The 22,394-nt window shown below is 31.7% G+C and overlaps 1 long non-coding RNA gene across 6 annotated transcripts; it reads left to right on the top strand.

The window, feature by feature from the left end:
* Positions 12,123 to 15,111, top strand: LOC104732842. Of its 6 annotated transcripts, XR_758991.2 has the most exons (9): positions 12,123 to 12,233; positions 12,489 to 12,586; positions 12,670 to 12,741; positions 12,833 to 12,917; positions 13,079 to 13,205; positions 13,356 to 13,456; positions 13,605 to 13,729; positions 14,367 to 14,373; positions 14,472 to 15,111. It is a non-coding gene; the product is annotated as an uncharacterized LOC104732842 (long non-coding RNA). The 6 variants fall into 6 exon arrangements; XR_758990.2 differs by lacking the exon at positions 14,367 to 14,373; XR_758988.2 differs by having other exon boundaries at positions 14,367 to 15,111.

The raw sequence follows: 22,394 nt of genomic DNA, 5'->3' as shown, positions 1-22,394 counted from the left end.
TTTGATTAATTGCACCATATTACATCAAGCTTAAAATCCGAATTTGGTTGATTAGATTGTTTAAGATTGCTTGATTGTTTTATGTTGCATAAGAACCTAGAATTAAATTGTTAGAAGCATAGAAAGATTAATCTAACTGTTCTAGGAGATTTAAAACTTGGATTGTTTCATGCATCATAAGATAAAATCGGACCATGTTAGGTTGCTAGAAAAATCGGCTGCATGAATTTAGTTCCTTGTGTTCTAGGATTGAATCCGATCAAGAGAAATAGAATTGTTAAATTTCCATAAGCATGAAATCATATATTTTCGGAATTAAAAAATATTAGGATAAGTTCCTAAATTATTTAGCAATTATCTAAAAGTATTAAGATACTATATCCTAGACTAAATAGGAAACTTAAGAAAAAGGAAATCCTACCTAAGATTGTTGCATGCATTAGCCTATTTGCTTTTGTTGTCTTGCATGCATGAATTTAAACCAAAAACCAAATATGGGAAGGCATGGTTCGATCTTAAATATCGCATGGCCTGAGGCATGGTTCAATCTCAAATATCGCATGTCCTATTGATTAAGTGCATGGTTCGATCTCAAATATCGCATGCTAATATTCGGATGTCTATTTCTGTTGTATGCAGATGGCAAACCTTAAGAGCTTAGACTATCCAGTCTTGAATGCTTCTGGTGACAATTACTTGCTATGGGCAATGAACACCAAGATCAACTTGAAGTCAAAGGACTTGTTCGAGTGTGTCGAAGAGGGTAACAAGACCTCGGACAAGAACAAGAACAAGTGTATCCAGCATATGCATCACCACATTGCTGAGAGTCTCAAGAACCAGTACCTATTCATTGAGGACCCTCTCGACCTTTGGACAACGCTTAAACGGCGATATGGGCACCAAAAGACGGTGCTCCTTCCAAAGGCCGAGTATGAGTGGAAACACCTAAGGATCCAGGATTTCAAAACCCTGGACGAGTATAACTCTGAGCTTTTTAGGATTGTCTCAGTCCTTAGGCTGTGTGGTACTGTGGTAACAGAGAAGGAGCTAATTGATAAGACTTTGTCTACTTTTAGCCCTAACAACATGGTTCTTCAGCAACAATACCGGCAAACAAAGTATGCCGAGTATGGGGCCCTCAATGAGGTGTTACTGCTAGCTGAGCAGAACAATGAACTGTTGCTGATGAATAGTGCTATGAGACCTCCTGGTACAGCCCCATTACCAGAAGCACACAAAGTGGATGTGGGAAAGAAAAGTTCTGCAGAGCCTAAGGAGCCTAAAGAGCCCAAAGAGACCAACTACGTCCACAGAGAGAGACACTACGGCCGTGGCCGTGGTGGCAGAGGACGTGGTGGTCGAGGGGGCCAAGCCGGCCGCGGACGCGGTGGTAGAGGCCGTGGTATCAACAAGCCACAAGCTAAGGAAAAATCGGTTTGTCACCGATGTGGTATTTCAAACCACTGGATGAAAAACTGCAGAACTCCCAAACATCTCATTGATGCATATCAAGAAAGTTTGAAGAAGAACCCAGAAGCTAACTTGGTGCATCTCGATGATGAAGGAGACTTCGATCATGAGAATGATGATTCCCTAGAGACTTCCGACCTCTTTACAGAGGATGAATGACTTTCGGTTTTTATTTTGGTTTAAGACTATGCTTTTATGCTTGATTTATTTCTATGTATTGGATAATTGATTTGGTTTAAATTCAAGGATTTATTTTATAAATTATTTGCCTTATTGAGTTAAAACACAAATGTTGTTTTATAGAAATGGCTGAGGATATGAGTGAACTAGTGGTGGACAGTGGATCCAGCCACACTATTTTAAGAGATAAAAGATATTTTATAAACCTCACCATGAAAAGTGCCAATGTTAGTACAATTGCGGGTATAGCAAACCTTATAGAGGGCTACGGCCAGGCTCACGTGTTGTTGCCTAATGGAACACACATTGAATTAAGTGATGCCTTATATTCACCCAGCTCCAAGAGAAATTTGTTGAGCTTTAAAGATATAAGATTAAATGGTTATCATGTGGAAACCAAGGGTGAAGGAACTAGAGAGTTCCTATACATTACAGAAAATGTGAATGGACAAAAGAAGGTCCTAGAGACTATACCTGCACTAGCCACTGGCTTGTACCATGCTAAGATAAATATGATAGAGGCTAACTTGGCAAAGCATAGAATGTTTAGTGAAGAATTCACTTTATGGCATGACCGGCTAGGCCATCCGGGTTCGAACATGATGCGTAAACTAATTAAGAGTTCGAATGGGCACAACCTAAGTGAAAGGAAAGTTATCCCTAAACATCTCACGTGTGTAGCATGCGCACAAGGGAAACTTATTATAAGGCCTTCACCAGTGAAAGTCACAAGAGAGACTTTAAACTTTCTGGAAAGAATTCAGGGAGATATATGCGGACCAATACACCCATCTAGTGGGTCGTTTAGATATTTTATGGTGATGATAGATGCATCAACCAGATGGTCGCATGTTTGCTTGTTATCCACAAGAAATCTCGCCTTTGCAAAGATGTTGGCTCAGATTATAAGGCTAAGAGCACACTTTCCAGACTTTCCACTTAAGACTATACGTCTAGATAATGCTGGTGAATTCACATCCCAAGCGTTTAATGATTACTGTATGTCCATGGGGGTGAGTGTGGAACATCCTGTGGCACATGTCCATACACAAAACGGACTGGCTGAGTCCTTCATTAAACGAATACAAATGATAGCTCGCCCATTGTTAATGAGGTCGAAGCTCCCTGTGTCGGCTTGGGGACACGCAGTATTGCATGCAGCAGAGCTCATACGCATCAGGCCATCTAGTGAACATAAGTATTCACCATCCCAACTATTAACGGGTCATGAGCCAGACATATCCCATCTCAAGACATTCGGTTGTGCCGTTTATGTACCGATTGCTCCACCACAGAGAACTAAGATGGGACCTCAGAGGAGGATGGGAATATATGTTGGATATGAATCTCCCACCATCATAAAGTATCTCGAGCCACTGACAGGAGACCTGTTCAAGGCCAGATACGCGGACTGTCAATTCATTGAGTCCGAATTCCCTGTAATGGGTGGTGAGAATAGCAAGCTGGTCAAGGAATTAACATGGAATCAAACATCCTTAAATTGGCAAGATCCTCGAACTAGAGCATGTGATGCAGAGGTTCAAAAGATTATACATTTACAGCAGCTAGCTAATCAATTGCCAGATTCCTTTGCTGACCCAAAGAGAGTGACAAAATCGTACATACCAGCTTGCAATGCACCAGTACAAATTGATGTTCAGAAGGAAGAAAATACACAAGTTGCTACAGAGTCTAAAACCCGTTTGAAACGAGGTAGACCATTAGGTTCCAAAGATAAGAATCCTCGGAAAAGTAAAAGAGGTGCATGTCAGACTGAGGCTAAGGGAATTACCGAGAAAGCAGACATGGCCGCGGCAAATGATAAGGAGCCGGATGGGGTTCAGGACGCTGAACCTCTAGGTCCTGAGAATATTGATAACGATGAGATATCGATCAATTACATCATGTCTGGGATTACTTGGAACCGTAAAGATATCGACGTCGATGATATTTTCGCATATAAGGTAGCACTAGAACTAAATGAGGATCTAGAGCCCACATCCATATTAGAGTGCACTCAAAGCAAAGATTGGCTTAGATGGAAAGAAGCTATTGATGTGGAGCTAAACTCTTTGAGGAAGAGAAGTGTGTTTGGTCCGATCTTGAGGATAACACCTGAAATTAAACCAGTTGGACATAAGTGGGTCTTTGTAAGGAAGAGAAATGAGAAGAATGAAATCGTGAGATACAAAGCACGGCTTGTAGCACAAGGATTCTCTCAAATACCAGGAATAGATTATGAGGAGACATACTCCCCTGTGATGGATGCAATGACTTTTAGGTATCTAATAAGTCTGGCTGTAAGAGAGAAACTGGATTTGCGGTTAATGGATGTTGTAACTGCTTACCTATATGGTCCACTGGATAATGAAATCTATATGAGATTACCAGAGGGAATAGAACTCAAAGGAAAGAGTGGTTCTCGAGAACAGTACTGCATAAGGCTAGACAAATCGCTTTATGGACTGAAACAGAGTGGTCGAATGTGGTATAATAGACTTAGCGAATTTTTGGCAAAGAAAGGCTATAGGAATGACCCCATCAGTCCATGTATATTTATTAAGAAGTTTGCAAACAAAGGATTTGTGATAATAGCAGTCTATGTGGATGATTTAAACATCCTTGGAACCTCTGGGGAAATTGTCCAAACTGTAGAATACCTCAAGAAGGAATTTGAGATGAAAGACCTAGGCAAGACAAAATTTTGTTTGGGATTGCAGCTTGAGTACAGAGACAATGGTATCCTTGTGCATCAAAAGGCATATACAGAAAAGATACTCAAGAGGTTTAATATGGAGCAAGCTCACCCATTGACTAGCCCCATGGTTGTGAGAAGTACACAAGTGGATAAAGATCCATTTGCTCCCAAGAAGGCCGATGAAAAAGTTCTCGGACCTGACGTGCCTTACCTCAGTGCTATAGGAGCGTTAATGTTCTTGGCTAGCCACACTAGACCAGACATAAGTTTTGCCGTGAACCTCCTAGGAAGATATAGTTCTTGTCCGACCATAAGGCACTGGAATGGTATTAAACATGTTCTGCGATACCTACGGGTACGACAGACTATGGTCTATATTACACTAACTATAACAAAGATGGTTTAGTTGGTTTTGCTGATGCAGGTTATCTATCCGATCCACACAATGGGAAATCACAAACAGGTTATGTGTTTACACACGGTGGTACAGCAATCTCTTGGCGTTCCATGAAGCAAACCCTTGTAGCCACTTCATCAAATCACGCAGAGATACTAGCAATGTACGAGGCCAGCCGTGAATGTGTTTGGTTGCGGTCCATGACTCAGCATATTCGGACAGACAGTGGATTGGAGGACAGCAAAGAAGCAACCGTAATTTATGAAGATAACACAGCATGCATCGCACAGCTCAAGGAAGGTTACATCAAGGGAGATCGGACGAAGCACATATTACCAAAGTTCTTCCATACACATGATCTACAAAAGGCCGGAGAAGTTCTTATAGTGCAAGTTCAGTCAAGTGAGAATTCAGCCGATCTCTTCACCAAATCGCTACCGACAACAACTTTCAAGTAGCTCGCGCACCAGATTGGAATGCGGAGACTTAGGGACTTGGAGTGATGTTTGGAACAGGGGGAGCAATGTGTGCTGTACTCTTTTTCCTTCACCAAGGTTTTGTCCCAATGGGTTTTCCTGGTAAGGTTTTAATGAGGCAGCATCCCCTAAGCACATTGCAGCGATCCCATCCAACATAGGCACGGTTGTTCGTCCAAGGGGGAGTGTTGTGAAACACTTAGTGAACTCACTAGACCGGCCCATGTACTAAGCTATGGAGTCTCGGTCCATAGGCTTTACTCAGTCCATATAGCTTAGGCCCATTAGCCAAGCCTTACTCGGCCATACACACTTATGTCGGTTTAACCCTAGCTTTCTAATCTACTATATATATCCTTGTAACCTCAAGTTTGAATCAATAAGAATACAAGAGCTTTATCCCTAAACTCTACTTTCATAACACATTATAATTATTGATCCAAATAATTCATTTAAATGTCAAATGACTTAACGAAGAAGATAAAAAAATAATTTATTTGAATGATGCATCTGAATAAAAATGTGTTTGTTTGGTTATTTTACATTCTTATCTAAATGGATTTAATTAGAAAAATGACAAAAATGTCATGTTTTGATCTAATAATTTTTTAATCTTAATCTTAACCATATTAATTTTAATTATTAATTTAAAATATAATATTTTCATTCAATCCCAATCAAAAACTCCAAAAATCCTAATATCAATATAATTGTCTTTGACATTTATAAATTTTTGATATTTGTCTGCACTTTCGCTCGTACACAACCAAGATTCGCGTTCATCATGGATCGAGTGGGCACAGGTTTGGTATTGGCATCGTCGCTGCTCGTTGCATGTCCAATTATACCCATCGGCCACACTTTTTTATATGTAGTGCTTCTTGTTGCAACATATTTTATACTAAATATTCCTCAGTTAGATAAACAAATTAAAAAAATGTCCTATAGACTATATACTGTGCTGAGTGCTGACAATTAAAAAAAAAAATGACCCAATTATATATGTTTATAACTCTTGTGTTGATTTTCCATAAACTTTATATTATGTTGTTCCAACCTGGACATTTGTAATTACTTAATTAAGATAATTTCCGTACTATAGAAAATACAACACTACTAGGTATCAATCCACACTATGTGCGGGATAAATCGATTTAAATAAAATATTATGAGCAAAATTATTATTTGAAATTTAAGATTTATTTTGTGTAAAACAAAATATGTAAGTAAATTTTTTTTTTGTTTATTCAAATTTGCGTTTATTTTCGGTAAAATACGTTTTACCTGTGAAATATTTGAACTTGGAAAAGAATTTTAAGGTGGTGTAGAAAATTTTGATGTGTTTTTGTGTTTCTAAAAATCAAATTCATATATTTTATGTTTCACATTATCATCTACATCACTATACCATTAAATAGATTTTTAAAAAAAAATACTTTTTAGACTAATCGATTTAATTTAAACTAATCATAAGTTTAAAAATGCAATGAGAAAGATGTATAAAAGTGGTAAATAAATGAATAATTTTTTTATTGTTTATGAAATGTAAATTATTTCTAAATATTAAATATGTTATAAAATTAATAATTAAATACATTTCTGGATTTTAATTGTTGATTAAATTTTTCATTTTTAAAAACTTATAGAAAAGAACATTGTCTTATATATGTCAATGATATATATGTAAATAATAATGAGGTAAGAGGAGAGGATTCTAGATTTTTTTTTTTAATAAATGCAAAGAGTTGTAAATAAGTAGATGTTTTGAAGATTATTTGATAAAAAGTGTCATGAGCTCTGTAACGCTGACACATCAGCCTTTTTCTCAAGTGTGCTTCTCTATTAATATATAGGGGATTACGTAACAAAAGACAAACTCAACGATAAAATAGGATTTGACGCAATAATCGATAAACCGAAAAGCGATCAGAAATGTGCTGCTTAAGGTCATCTCCATCGATAGAAATGGAAAGGGTTACTCAGAAACATAAAAATAATAATATTTTATTTGTATAGTTATATTTTTAACTTTTAAATAAAGATGGACCAATAACAAATGGTGGTGTGTTTGCAACAGTAAAAGAAACGACTCTTGCGGAAGTACTTTTAGAGCATCTATACTAGAGAAAATTTTAAGCGTTACTTTAAAAAGAAAAAAAAAATAATATTTTAATATTTAACTAGTGAGAAAGGGACAAGTGTAGAAATTCCCAGAGTAACGATTCTAACCAAAGCACTTAAAGCATCGGTTCTCTCTATTTCTCTCTTTCTATATTATTTTATTAATTTTTAGTTAAAAAAATTTGGGGAAGTAATCCCTAGTGGAGATGACCTTAGAACCTCTGTATTTTCTCTCTTTGCTTTTCAATATTTTTTATTTTTTTATTTGTAGTAACGGTGGTTGAGTAACCTTCAGTCGACATGCCCTTAGGGCAAAAAAAAGAAGTCGATATCATCTTATTATGAAATGTTGAATATATTTGTTATAAGACTATATGCAATAGGGTTGTTGAAAAAGTTATTAAACTGCTTAATTACTGCAATGAGGGTGTTAAAGAAAGGGAAAATGACACTTACACCCACTTTCTCCTAAAATATTGACACTTACACCCACTTTCTACTATCCCTATACTTTTCTTATGTCAAATTACAACTTACACCCTCTAACTAAACTAACCTTCTCTTTCTACTTTTTTTTTCCTTCTCATCTCTCTCTCTAACTTTTCTCTTTCTTTTCTAATATTTTTTTTCTTTAACATTTTTTTTTTATTTTCATTACTAAATTTTAAGTTTAGTAACTTTAGTTGGTGATAAACATACTAAATTTTAAGTTTAGTAACTTTAGTTGTTGACAAACAAAAAAAGTTAACCTTATACCCTAAATCTTAAATCCTAACACCACATAGACACTAAATCCATATAAGCCCAAAAACGTCAACCTTATACCCTAAATCTTAAATCCTAAACCACCCTAAACTATGGTGATGTTTGAACATGCAACAAACTTGTCAATAAATTTCATCTGGATTGCTTGTCCACGTGGTCAGAGTTTGGTGGATAGGCTTAGAGATTAATAATGACCATGTTTGTTGTGTAGTATGCTTCTAGTGACACTTCTAAGTTCTAATATCTCTAATTCTAGCTTAAAAATAGTACAAAAACATTTGGCTAAAAGACATCTAAGTGGCTAAACTATAGTGATGTTTGAACATGCAACAAACTTGTCAATAAATTTCATCTGGATTGCTTGTCCACGTGGTCAGAATTTGGTGGATAGGCTTTGAGATTAATAATGACCATGTTTATTGTGTAGTATGCTTCTAGTGACACTTCTAAGTTCTAATATACCTACTTCTAGCTGAAAAATAGTACAAAAACATTTAGCTAAAAGAAATCTATGTGGCTAATTTATCTTGGACAAATTTCTGCTCATGTAAAGAATGAGCAAGATATTATAAGATAAGTATCCATAACTACTAATCCACATGATTGATATTCAATGTTCTAAATAAATCAATGTTGTTAATTTTTATTTTGTTTATTAACCACTTATGAGTGTATATGTTTCTGGACCAACACAAAATATGAAGCAAGGAGCTCATGGTGTCTATGGATTTAATTGTGTGGATGTTGTATGATGATTCTTTGGTCTGTCTACATTGGTATCCACAAAAAAATATCCACATGATCACATCCATAGCCACCATTCAACTGCTATTCTTCAGCTTAATGTCTAGATATGCTTTGTAAATCCATGGAGACCTATCCACAGTTTTTCTATCCACTAAACTTTGTTTTTTTTTTTTTTAAAGTGAATAGTTTTGGTTTTAGGTTCAAGGGTTTATGTTCTAGGATTTAAAATTTAGAATTAAAGGGTTTTGTACTTATTTGGTCTATGTTGTGTTATGGATAATATGCTATGGATAAAGATCTAACCAAATTTATGTATGTATATTTTGTATGAATAAACACAAGTAACTATCTATTAACAATACTGCAATTGATTATCCACTTATAATTGAACAAATGTTCAACGACCGATGGATACTGTATAATCTAAAAATTCATAAAAAATATAGCAATATGTATCTTAAAATGTAGAAAATATATAATCATAATATATTTTATATAAATAAATAGAAAATTTGTTTTATTATAACAAATAAATATATTTTACTTTGTTAAAGTGTTAACAACAAAAAAGAAGAGAAAAAAAGAGAAAAGAAGGAGAGAAAGAGGAGAGGGGCAAAATCGTCCAAAATGTGTGGACACATAAGCAAAAAACTTGGGAAAGTATAGGGAGAGTGGAAAGTGGGTGTGGGTGACACAACTCACACCCAAAGTGGGTGTGGGTGTCATTTTCCCTTAAAGAAAATAAAAATCTACGTAGATTCATTCTTGTTGAATAAATTCAACAGGTTGAATCTCATTTTTTGGGGCCCACGATCACATATGCGACATTCTAACTTTTGCTTTTGTTTTTGTTTTTTTTTTCTTTGTCGAAAAAGAAAAAAGGTTCAGAGAGAGAGACATGTGTTGTATTCTTATTGAATAGTAAGATTTTGAAGATATTTTTTTACTTTATCATTTCAAAATCAATTATTATGTAGAAAATAATTTTTTTATAAATTTTTTTATATCAAAATTCAACATTTTTTGCACTCTATAAATAGAGACTTGGTTCATTTTATTCCAATACAAAAAAAATCATAATTTCTAGTATATTTTTCAAATTCTTCTAATACTTGTTATTTTCATAATTATAATATTGTTATATTAAAAATTAGCTAAAAATATAAAATTTCAATTTTAAAAATTATAATGTAACTTTTTTTAATTTTAATTATTATTATAAATGTGTTGTTATCAAATTAATTTAAAGTAAGAATATAAAGTGAAAATAATAGGGTAAGGTGTTGAATTTTATTAAACAAAACTATTGGAGAGGTTAAAATTGATTTGGGTGTTGAATGATTAGGTGGAAGAAAGAGAAAATGATGTAGAGTGTTAAAAGTTGAGGTGGAGGGTGAGGAAATACGTAATATTTTATAACGAATGATATTGTGACAAATAAAAAAAAAATGTATTAATAATATCTTACATTGAATGATATATATATATATATATATATATATATGTCACAGAAATAAATAAAATCATTTTTTTAAGTATTATATAAGCAAAAATATAGATATGTATAAGCAAAACATAAGAACAAAAAAACATTTTGTTAGTTCATACTTTTGTTTAGAGATACTTTTATGGCCACTGGAATCTAAAAGTAACAGTCATGCTGTGATGGATATATATACTATTAATCTATACTATTAATTGGGGAGTACAAAACTAGATTTTGGAAAAAAAAACATATCATATATCCATGTTACCAAACAAGTCCAATTACTTATATAATTAAAAAAAAATAAACAATATATGGTAAACAAAATCTGTTATTGGAAAATCTAATATTTATGGAAACAATAATTACGAAATTAATTATAAAATTAAATTATCCAATATTTTTGGAAATGATTTAAAGTTGTTACCATAAAAGCAAATTATTAAATTTGAAATTGTATATATAACGTAAATGGTTCTAGATTTTGAGATATTTATAGAAATCTAATTTGAATATTATTTTTTATTTAAGATTTTTAAATTTTCTTAACCAAAAAAATTATGTTAAAACTATGGAAAAACAGAAAAAATATGAAAACCTTAGTATATATTTACTATTAAAAATATGAAAACCTTAGTATAGATGCGTATACAAACAGATTTTTTTCAAAAAATGAATTTAATCAATTTGTTTGATATATAAGAAAATCACAATTTAATTCTACAACCATATAAATAGAACCGATAATTACTCAATATCTTTGAAAGCTATTTAAAGTTTGGTTCCATATATATATGTAAATGTATTTGATTTGGTTTTATATTGTGAGATATTTACGAAAATAACAAATCAATTTAATACAATTAGATAAAAACAAATAATTATTTAGTTTAGATTTTGCAATATTTCCTAAACGAAATTTAATAATTAATCATGATTAGTATAGATAAAAAATAATTAAAAATAAAATTTTATATATGTAAAAAAATTTAATTTGATTATATATTAAAAGATATAGAAAAGTGTATGTAGAGTCTCACACTAGCTAAATATATTTATACTATTAAAAGAGAAATATTTTTCATTATATAGTCATAAAGTTCTCTATTATTAAATGTAATGTCATTCAAGTTAGAACAAACAAAAAACAGAGAAAATGGTAGTTTGGTCAAAATAAAAACTAAAAAACCCGTAGATCCTAAAGTAACCCGGTTTGTTTGTAGTCGGGTTAAATAAAAAATACGTGGATCCTATGCTATCCGGTTTGAAATGATTTGGATCCTATCCAGCGGGGGTAAAATAATAATACTCACTACAAACATATTTAATCCCTAAAATCACTCAAACTATTTAATGCATTTAAATGAAACTATCCAATTACAAACAACTAATTTAATATTCAAATTTAGAAAAAGTAAATTTGTTACTATCAAAATCGGGCAATTATATTTAAACTTATATATGTAAACATATTTAATCCCTACTATTATTTTGAAACACAGTTTATGGACTAAACCTTCGTTTTGTAAGAAATTACAAGGGTATGCCATTGGAGTTATAACCAAATATTCGATTTTTTAAAAGGGTAACGACGAAATTTCACACCCCCTCTAAACGGATAAACACGCGGGTCGAAATAACCCGGTAATCTAACCCGGTTTTATGTTATAATCTCAATCGTTTATTGCCTAATTTTTTTAAAATCCTGACCGTATATTTTGAGATCTTTTTAATCTTAGTCGTCCATTACTCTGTCAATATTAAAATAAGAAACAAAACCCTAACCCGAAATTTCTTTTTCTCTGTCGCCTCTCTCTCTTTTAGCAGAAGAGTGGACAATGATGTTCTGGGATTGAGCTTCACCAAGGAGAAAGCAAAGGCAGCAAAGCAGTACGTAAAGATATCGACACTCTCTCTTTATTTTTTTCTCCCTAATTGCTTCTTATTCTATTGTACGTCCACTAATAGATATGTAAGATCTATTTTGATTTCAAGTCATTGTTTGGGCGAAATTAGATCTTTTGAGCTTGATTCTCTCTCAATTTGAAAGGATAGTATGTTTGATTTTGAAACGATTAGGATGAGTATGATTTGTGATATTGTCGTTTGTTCATTGGATGTAGTTTTTTTATGATGATGATACAGGAGATTTCTTGCTATTTTGATCTGGAGCTTGGGAAAATCAAGACTAAACGTTTTGCTGCAAGAGAGTGTAATGGTGGACGACATGATTGGCACAACAGGTGAGTTATAAGTCTGTATCTTCTGCATATAAATTTGTAAACACTCTCCGTTCTGCTTAGATACTTATGTTTAAACATATTAGGAACCATAAGCAAAGGTGTGGCTCTGTCACTTATGCTTAAAGATAGCTTACGTATCTGATCCTCATACTGTGGTAAGTGTAATCTTATTGGCTTAGTGTTTGTTCGTAAAATTCATTTGTTTAACTTAAAAGAAGATATGAAAGTTTTATTTATGATGTTTAGGAACAGGAAGAGGTAGGTCAAAAACTTTATCCCAAACAAAAAGCGGGTCTTCTACTAATGTTTTTGATGAAGTTTGGAATCAATGGTGAGTATTGGATCTGTTGATGATGAAATTCAGTTAGTGATGTGAATTTCTTTAAGTTCGTTAGTCTTGGAAAGATTGATCGAATGAATAGTTATCATCATAATCACTTAAGATATTCCCCCACATTCTCACTATATTTGATGCTTTGTTCCTTTGAATAGGAAAAGCATGCGTTTTAAGAACTCAGTTTCGGATATGTTGATTTGGAGGTGATAGCTATACAACAGGTCAAGAGTTCAATTAAAGAGAGGTGTTGACATTGTTGTTAGAATCCTTGGTCGTATGAAGGTACGTTTCTCTCTCTCTCTCTCTCTTCTTATGCAAACATAAAAAATTGTAATTTAAAATTTTTAAATTTTGGTTGATATATGCATTTCTCCACTGAACGTCTTATATATGCTAAGTTGAGGTTCTCTTTTTACTTGCTGGTGGCTGTAGTGGATGCTTCAAATTCCTGGGGTAACCAGTTACATGGGATCCATTGGAAATGATAAATACAAAGAGGCAATGAAGAAGGATGTACAACAGCTGGTGTCAATGTAAGTTGATTCTCTGGTGTTTTTTTTTATTATTTGAGTCCATGTACAGCAGGTGGTTGGTTTCTCTATGAGGATAGTATAAAGTTATCGGTTATAGTAAAATTTCGTAATAACAGTAAATTAAGATGACATATGTTTTTTTTGTCAGGTTCACCATCATGAAGATGAGTCGTCATCAACCGGAACTTGCGGTATTTATGTTGTTAATGGAGAAAAATCTTTTCAATGGTCTTGGAAAACCAGCAGAAAAATTGAAATGATGCACTACGCTAAGTGAGTTTATTTTTGGTTGTTTTAAAAGTTATTGTAAGTTTGAAGCAATAATAGGTTGTTTGGTCTTAAAGTTAAGCTTAGATAGTAGCTATATTGTGCCTCTAAGATTAACCGCTGAACTCAAGATCAGAGATGATACTTCTCTATTCTGTTTTCCATATTATCCGCTCTGTACCTCAAAATTAGAATTTTAGTAATTTAGTCAGTTTTGTTTTCTAGAATTTTAAATGAGCTTTACCTTTATCAAAATTTTTTGAGATTTCCAACTGATGAAAGTATCATTAGCTTATCGATCTTGTGGTCACCGAGAGGTTTGCTCTACATGTGTCGTTCGTCTCCGTTTCGTCCTTAGGGATCCTATATGTTGTATCTGTAAGACCGAGTCTCCTATCTTCTTCGTCACCAAGGGTGATTAATCACTGTTTACTCTTCAATTGTATCTATGTTACCAATGTTATCGCAATTATCTTTTATTTTCATCTAATAATATAAAACTTTGGCTGAGATTATTTCTTCTATTACAATTACTTAAATAGTGAAGAACTTTTTGTAAATTTTTCAACTTTGTCTAACTCAATAGTTCATCTATGTCTCCCACTGAATTGCTGATAAGGGATTTTATGATTACAATTTGCAGGCATTGGGTGATTATACAAGGACAAAAAATGATTCTCCACATTGCTCTTCATTTGAAGTTACTGTTCTTTAACCATTTTTTTTCCTTATGATTATTCTCTTTCAGGTAAACTGTGTGACTGTGTTTCCCAGAAGTTTAGAAACGGATCATAGAGAGATGATGAATAACTCGGTGCTGCTTTGATTTATCTCAAGAGATTTTAGTTACTGTATAAGCTCTGTTTTGCAATGGGATAGTTTGGAGGCGCTTGTGAAATTGTGGAAGAGAAGGATGATGAAGTAAGATTGCCAAAACATTCCGGGAGATATGGTAAATCTGTTATGGGATCATCGAGTAAAGATTCGGAGCGGAAGCCGCGAGAGTATCATGGCTCTCTTGAGTATGACATTGATAAGCTTTTTCAGTCTATTTCTGTGAAACCATCATCAACGAGGTTGATGAGTTCTTCTTTCCATCTTTGGAATGTTACTGTCAATCGGTGGGATGTGTTTTAGTCTTGATGATGTGAATAAGGATTTCTTCTTAGTCTAATGCAAGACTATTGTTGCTAGCCTAGAAGTTTTGTAGTGAATCATAGTTAGTTAAGGGGATAAAGGTGTAAAGCTGAGCTAGATGAAAGTGTCACGGTATTGGTTGGCGATTAGGTCAGATGACTAAGCATATGTACTGTAAAAATTTCAATCTTTGATAAATTGCAGGCGATGGAAGGAAACAAACACATGAAGAGCATTGCCTGTTTGTTGAATCTTTTTTTACTTTATATGCTTAGCTTGAGCATAATGTTACGCATAAACTCTCTTCTTTTTCTGTAATTCCTAAGGTCCGATTGTACTTTATTTTTTTGTACTCTATGTAGCTTTGAACCAAAAAGAACTTGATTATTTATTATTATCACACGGTACGAAGTGTTATGTTTTTTTTTACTATTTTCTTCATTACAATTCAAATAAAAATCAGTCTTGACATGTAACATATGTTTTTTTATGTATTATTTTCTAGCTCTAAATATATTTAATAAATTAGAAAGCGTGATTTACTCATATGTAAGCGGTATGAAGCAGACATACTATTTACTCACGCGAACGCATGACATATTTCATATTTGACATGTTTAACAGTTTTACCTTGAGGCTTGAGCCACTTTAAAATGTACATTTTGGGGAAAATTAGAATGTATGTAAAAATCTTATCCCACATGTCAATCTTTTAAAATGTTTAAATCATTTAATTTGCATAAAAACGACAAAATTTCAGCCTATGCAAGTATATTAGAGGATACGAAACGCAACGGAAATGGACGGGATGAGACGTGAAGAGATGGGACAAGACGTGTTTCCTGTTCCAAAATCTAACTAAAATCAAAGTGAAATATGATATTCTAATTTAACAGCTCTAAGCAAACTATGAAAGATATTTTGATTAGTTTGAAAATATATAAGTAAATCACTTAACATTTTTAACAAACACGGGATGTGTTTGGTTTTTATGGATATCATAAAAACACTAAATAATTTCAACCAAAATCGAATCAAAAGATTTAAAAAACACTAAATAATTCCAACTGAAATCGAATCAAAAGACGGATTGAAAATCTTTAATCATAAGATTAATTTTTTCTTACAAATATACTCTTAATATAATCAGAAACATATTAATGTTTATGCACATAATTTCATATCAGAACATGTAAATAAAATTATGATTAAAATTTCAGTCTATTTGTGGAATTGCGATGAGAAATAGGGGAGAAATGACAGAAATGGGTAATTCATATAATAGAAAACATTGTACTTAAACGATTTTTAAAAAATAGTTGAGTATATTTCATGTAAAGAACTACTTTGAGACTGGTATTTTGAAAATATTTTGAGATTTTTTGAGAATTAGAATTTCTACTAACTATATAAATTAAACATTCAAATGGAAATACATGTATTTTGTCTAAATTTCTTAGCTAAAATTCAATAATAACATTATTTTATGGGTAATTATTTAAAAGAGAATGGTTATGGGACATAAAATTTCTAACGCGATGAATCGGGACGGGATGGGATGGGACTGGACAAGATTTAACACCCTGTAACAAGATTACTTCAACATTTTCAACAAACATGAGTTGTGCTTGATTAGTATGAATGTATTGTAAGAAAATTTATATTTTTCAGCTGATGAAAATGATGATAAGGTTTATTTTCGGTATTGATTGTGGTATTCTACATATACACTAAAATATTGAAAACACCGTAAAAGAATAGCCAACTAATTTTTATGGAAAATACTAATATTATACAATTAAAAATTTACGACCTAAAAGGGTTTATTATTTGACTTAATATATGTTTTATCATTGTTTTTGAAGTAATCTAATTTACTAATTAAGTACATATACTTTAAGAAACAATAATTAAATTTTGAGAAAAAATCCAGTCTATTTATAGTAGTAAGACAAGAAATAATATAGATAAACTGAAACGGGTAAGTCGAATAATGAAAAAAAAAATTGAACATTTTTTTAAAGGGACATAAATTTTAGATAAAAGTATGAAATAAAAAATATAGGTAGATAAATTCAAAGGCCAAGCTTTCACTAATTTGGATAAGGATTGACTATGCAACATGTGATTAACCACTTTGGAACGAGCACATAGAAAATTTTGGTATTTTTGAAAACAATTATATAGTTTTTGAAATTATATTTTTTTTTGCATAATTTCAACTAACTAAAAAACCATGATTTTGGAGAATTTGATGGGATTTAGGAAATTTAGAATTTTGATAGATTTTAGGGAAGTTCATATGATTTTCTGTAAAATTCTTTCAAATCCCACCTAAAACCATGAGATTTGGATTTCTGTATTTTTAACTAAACAAATCTTACAGAATCCTCCAGAATCCTAAAAATTATTAAAATCCTAATTCACAAAACTGTTTTGAATAACAGTGGATTTTAAAGTAGGTTTTTAAATCTTCAGTTCAATAACAAGAGATTTTAATGAATTTTAAAGTAGATTTTTAAATCATCAGTTCAATAACAATGGATTTTGATAGACTTTTTAAAATCCATGATTGAATAACATAGAATTTGTAAATTTCACACAAATCACTTAAAATGTCAAGTTGAATATACCCCCTAATAATCAATAGAGAACTCTGGTATCCCGTCTAAATTTCTTACCCAATCTCTTTTAATAAATATTGTCTAACGAGAAATTATTTAAAAGAGAAAAAACATAAGACAAAAAAAAGTATGATGGATACAGAATGAGATGAGATAGGACGAAAAGAGATAAAACGAGACACCAGGAGATGGGTTGGGACGGGACGTGTTTCCTGTTCCAAACTAAATACGTCTAAGTTTAAATTTTAATAATTTACAAGAAAAATAGCGTACATGTGCTATAACGTCCGGATTAATATAATTCTTAGTCATTTTACGAATTTAAAATTTATATTAAAATGTTTTGTCCTGTCATCTGTGCCAGAGCTAATCAGACAGATGTATACGATGTGAAGTAGAGGATAGAGACCAGAGGTAATTAGATATGAATGGAAGGGAGTCTGTGTCACAGTAAATATCGTGCTCACTGAAATTAAATGTCAAAAATAAGTACATAGTACCAACAATATGTTGAAAATGTGTAATAATCTGAATATAACTAATACAGTATTATTAATTTCAAATTATAATAAACATATTAGCCCGTGCAGTAGCACGGGTTACTACCTAGTTTAGTTATATATTTTGAGATAAAAGCCATTTGGAATTATTTTAGTCTAAAATTAAAATTGGTAAGAGCCATTTGGAATTATTTTAGTTTCGAATTGACATTTCATTTTTTCTTTACTTTACTTAAAATTTGTAATGAATTTTGAGACATCAAAAATGAAATTTGACTTATATATTCTGCCTTCTCATTATTATTCATTTTTTCTGTTTTTATGTTATAAAGTTCTCAACTGTTTCTTAAAAACAATATTGAAATTATTTAAGATTTTTTGTCTACAAATAATATTTACAAAAACACATAATTCTCATAAGAAAAACAATCTACCCTTTTTTTTGTGTGCATAATGTTGATCGTGGTTACTGTGTTTGTAAATTAGTTTATTAATTATCTTTTAATAAACCGATCAAATAATTACATCCACTCCGAAATATTTGTGATCAAGAATTCCCAAATCTGAAAATAACCACAAAGCAACTAAAAGAAACTTTGTGATCCTTACTATTTATAATTAAGAGCAACATAAACTCTCACCTATATATATAATGATATACCTTTAGAACGTATTATAAATAATTATTATATCTAACCATATTATTTTATATTGAGCTAATTTATCTATTTATTTTCCTCGAAAATATTATTTTATTTTTGAATTATATCGACGCTTACAATCTGATATGTAACATGTTTTTTAAAAGGCATTAAAGTGTGTTTTACAATATTAAAATTTTAAAAACAAAGAAATGTAATGTAATATAGATGAACTAGACATAAAATAATAAGAATAAAAAGTCAACTAATTTTGTAATATTGTTTTATTATATGATATAGAAATATACTATGAACTATATTTGTGTTTGTCCCAAATTGTATTTTGGTAATTTTTGTATTCGTTCCATCCCGTTTCCAATCGGGAATAATTTTTTTTGTCAAATATCAGAAATGTCATATATCGAGAATCTTCACTATTGGGAATGCATTCTCTATACAATTAGAATTCATGTACAAAACGAAACATGAATTACATCCACTCCAAAATATTTGTATCAAACATGTTTTAATTATTTTATATTTTTTTACATATATTCTTATGTCTTTTTTAAAAAAACAAAAGTTATAATATAAATGCTATATCAAGTCATTATTTTTGGGTACTCGGTGTACTAATCGGTTCTCAAATTTGTAACCCGCACTGACCCGAAGCCGATAGTACCCGAACTAAACCGAACCCATATATTGAAAAATACTTACTAGGTTCTATTTTTCTAAACCCGTTTAACCAAACTTGATCGGGTAATATCCTAACCTGAACGGGTTATCCGAAAGTCTAACTCTACTAAAAATAGGTTTGCAAAAATAATCCATATATACATTATATATTAAAAATTTGATTACAAATTTAGTTTTTGAAATTAACCCCGCACGTACGTGCGGGTCCGAATCTAGTACATATTAAGTTGTTTGAGTATATATTGATGTCGTAAAGTTATTTTGGTAAGTGAAATCATGGAAATGGAAGGAAATTTTTTTGATTATATAAGTGAAAATTATGAAATAGAACGAAGGAGTAACCTTGTAATCGATGAACCGGAAGGAAGTTGGTTTAAATGTTTTAAATTAGGATTAAACGTGGAACGGTTTTTGTTTAATTAAATCAATTTGATTCCACATTCTTATACTATTGATTTTAATCTGTATTGAAATATAGAATTAATTAAAAATACAATATTTTATTTTTGCAGTAATATGTCGCGTCATACAATCCATGTATGTGTTATTTTAAACTTTCAATATGTTTTTATTAAGTTTGAAAATATCAGTTATAATATTTTTCCAAACTAATCTTTGATGAGTCTTCGAAACTCTGTACTACGAGGATAAAAATGTGTACAGAATAAACTTTGCTTGCTTATTGCTACACTATAGAACAAATGTGTCTGCATATAAAAATACATATCCCGAAATTGATTTTTTTTTTTTCATCTAAATCTCTAACTTACATGAATTACAGTTACGTCTCATTAAATTTCTTACATATGCTTTGTGTTGGCCTGATGGGTAGTAAAGTAGTACTATATCCCATAATCCCATATGCTTCGTGATGAGGAATCACTTTTTTCTCATTCTGCATAAAAATTTTAAAAGCACTATTTGACTCAAATTGAAATAGACTAATCAACTATAGTGTTTTCAGACATTGTGCATTTTAACGTAAGAGCAATACGTATGTCATGGGCGCATGACCAAGAATTATTTAACTTAACTAACAAGAGAAAGATTTTGTCGTTTTATTTGTTTCAATATAAAACTTATAAAACAAATGACATATATAAGAAATCATGCTGTTTGCGGTCACCAAAAGCGTCTCAAAAGAATCAGAAAATCTCTATTTGCAACTACTTTAAGACGTTGCTAATATTTGGTTGCAAATACTTTAAGACGTTGCTAATATTTGGTTGCAAATATAACGGTTGCATGGGTATGGATTCATTGCTTATGGCCCATTTGCATAACCGAGGGACCTTATCCGTGGGATGCCTTTTCCCCAGAGAGATTAGTCTCAGACCCCTCCATAGGTCTGGGGATTTACTCTCTGAGTTAATAAAAAAAAATAAAAAATACAAAATAAAAAATAACGGTCGAAAAAACATCATAGTTTAATACTACTTAAATGGTACTCTATTTTTGCCTCTCCAATGGTATTCTATTTTTGCCTCTATACTCTATTAAAGAGTAATTTTTGTTCCGATGGTACTCTATTTTCACTTTTATAATAAAGATTGCTATTTTTTTCTCTATTTATAGAGGAACTCTATTTTCTCCTCTATAAATAGAGGTGAAATATTTTATTTGTAAAATAGTCCTTTTTAATCTTTAATTTCTTTTATTTATGACCAAAATAAAAAAATAAGTATTTTTTAAGAAATAATAATATAAATTTAAGTATAAATATTTATTCTAAAATATTGAGATTATTATTTGCAAAATATAATTTTATGAAAGTGTTACAAAATTTAAAGTAAAATGGGTTAGTTTGCAATTTTTTAAAATAAAAGGTATTAATTATAAAATAAAAATAAAATTTATTTGGAATATTATTTTATAGAGGAAAAAATAGAGAAACACATTGGAGCAAAATTGATTTCTATTATAGAAATCCTCTATTATAGAGAAAAAAATAGAGAAAACTATTGGAGATGATTTTAGGTGACGTAAATATAGCATCGTATATAACTATATAAGGGAAGGGACTAAATACCGGCATAAAGAGTCGTATATTAAAGACTAAGGCGCGATGTCGATCTGTTCGCAACCACTTTAAATTTGTGACAAAGCTTGGCAGTCGTATCATTGAGACTAATTTGGGATTGCCTGTTGAGTCTTAATTCACGACGATTTAAAGACTAATTCTTTAAAAGTGAAGCAAGTGAGTCCCAATTTAGTTGCAAGGAAAACCGTAAGTGAGGCTAGTTTCTGATTATGAAACAACCCCTAATAAGTCTCATTTTGCGAAGATTATGTGACTATCTGTGTAGTCAATTTTTAGTCTTAATATAGTCGCAACTCACCGACCATTTTATGACGATATTTTAGAGTTGTAAGGTTGCGACTATAAGCTTTCAGACGTGAAATCGACGCAAAAGTAGTTTCAAAAGGGTCTCTATAGGATTTTTTGTATTGCGGTCTGACTTTATAAGTTTTAGAAATTTGAAGAAAAAACAAAAAAGCTTGTAGAAAAAAACATGGGTGAGTTACTAGAATATTGCATAAAAGCTTCCTTATTACAAAAGCAACATACAATTGTTTGTAATGACTAGACTAACATCTTGTACCTATACTACCCCTGAAACTAGTGTTGAGAAAAAACGTAATTACGGCTAATGCCATTAGAAAAAAAAAAAACATTGGAAGTTGGGACTAAGTCTACCGATCCTTTGATGGTAGATTTATACACGTGGACTGATTAAAGGTGTACGTCAGATATTTTTGGTACACTTAGTTGTAGTCTTGGTACACTTGTCGGTCACTGTAGATGGTATACTTAGTTGTAGTGTTGGTACACTTATCGGTGGACGTACATGAAATCGATTCGGTAGATAAGTTGGTAGAGAAATTTCCCTTTGATGATAGACTTTTGTTTTTAGCGCGTGTAGCAGCAAACGTAAAAGGGTGGGAAGATATTTATGGTAGACTAATGGCCTGTTGCGACAGATTTTTGCGACAGCCTTCTCTCCTTACAGATATTTTTGGTATACTTGTTTGTTTTTTTGAAATAGTTTTCGGAGTGTGATGGTAGGTT

Source organism: Camelina sativa, chromosome 12, assembly GCF_000633955.1.
Source record: "Camelina sativa cultivar DH55 chromosome 12, Cs, whole genome shotgun sequence".
Classification (NCBI taxonomy): Eukaryota; Viridiplantae; Streptophyta; class Magnoliopsida; order Brassicales; family Brassicaceae; genus Camelina; species Camelina sativa.
Note: the sequence above shows the minus strand (reverse complement) of the source record. Positions and strands in the feature narration are given on the sequence as shown.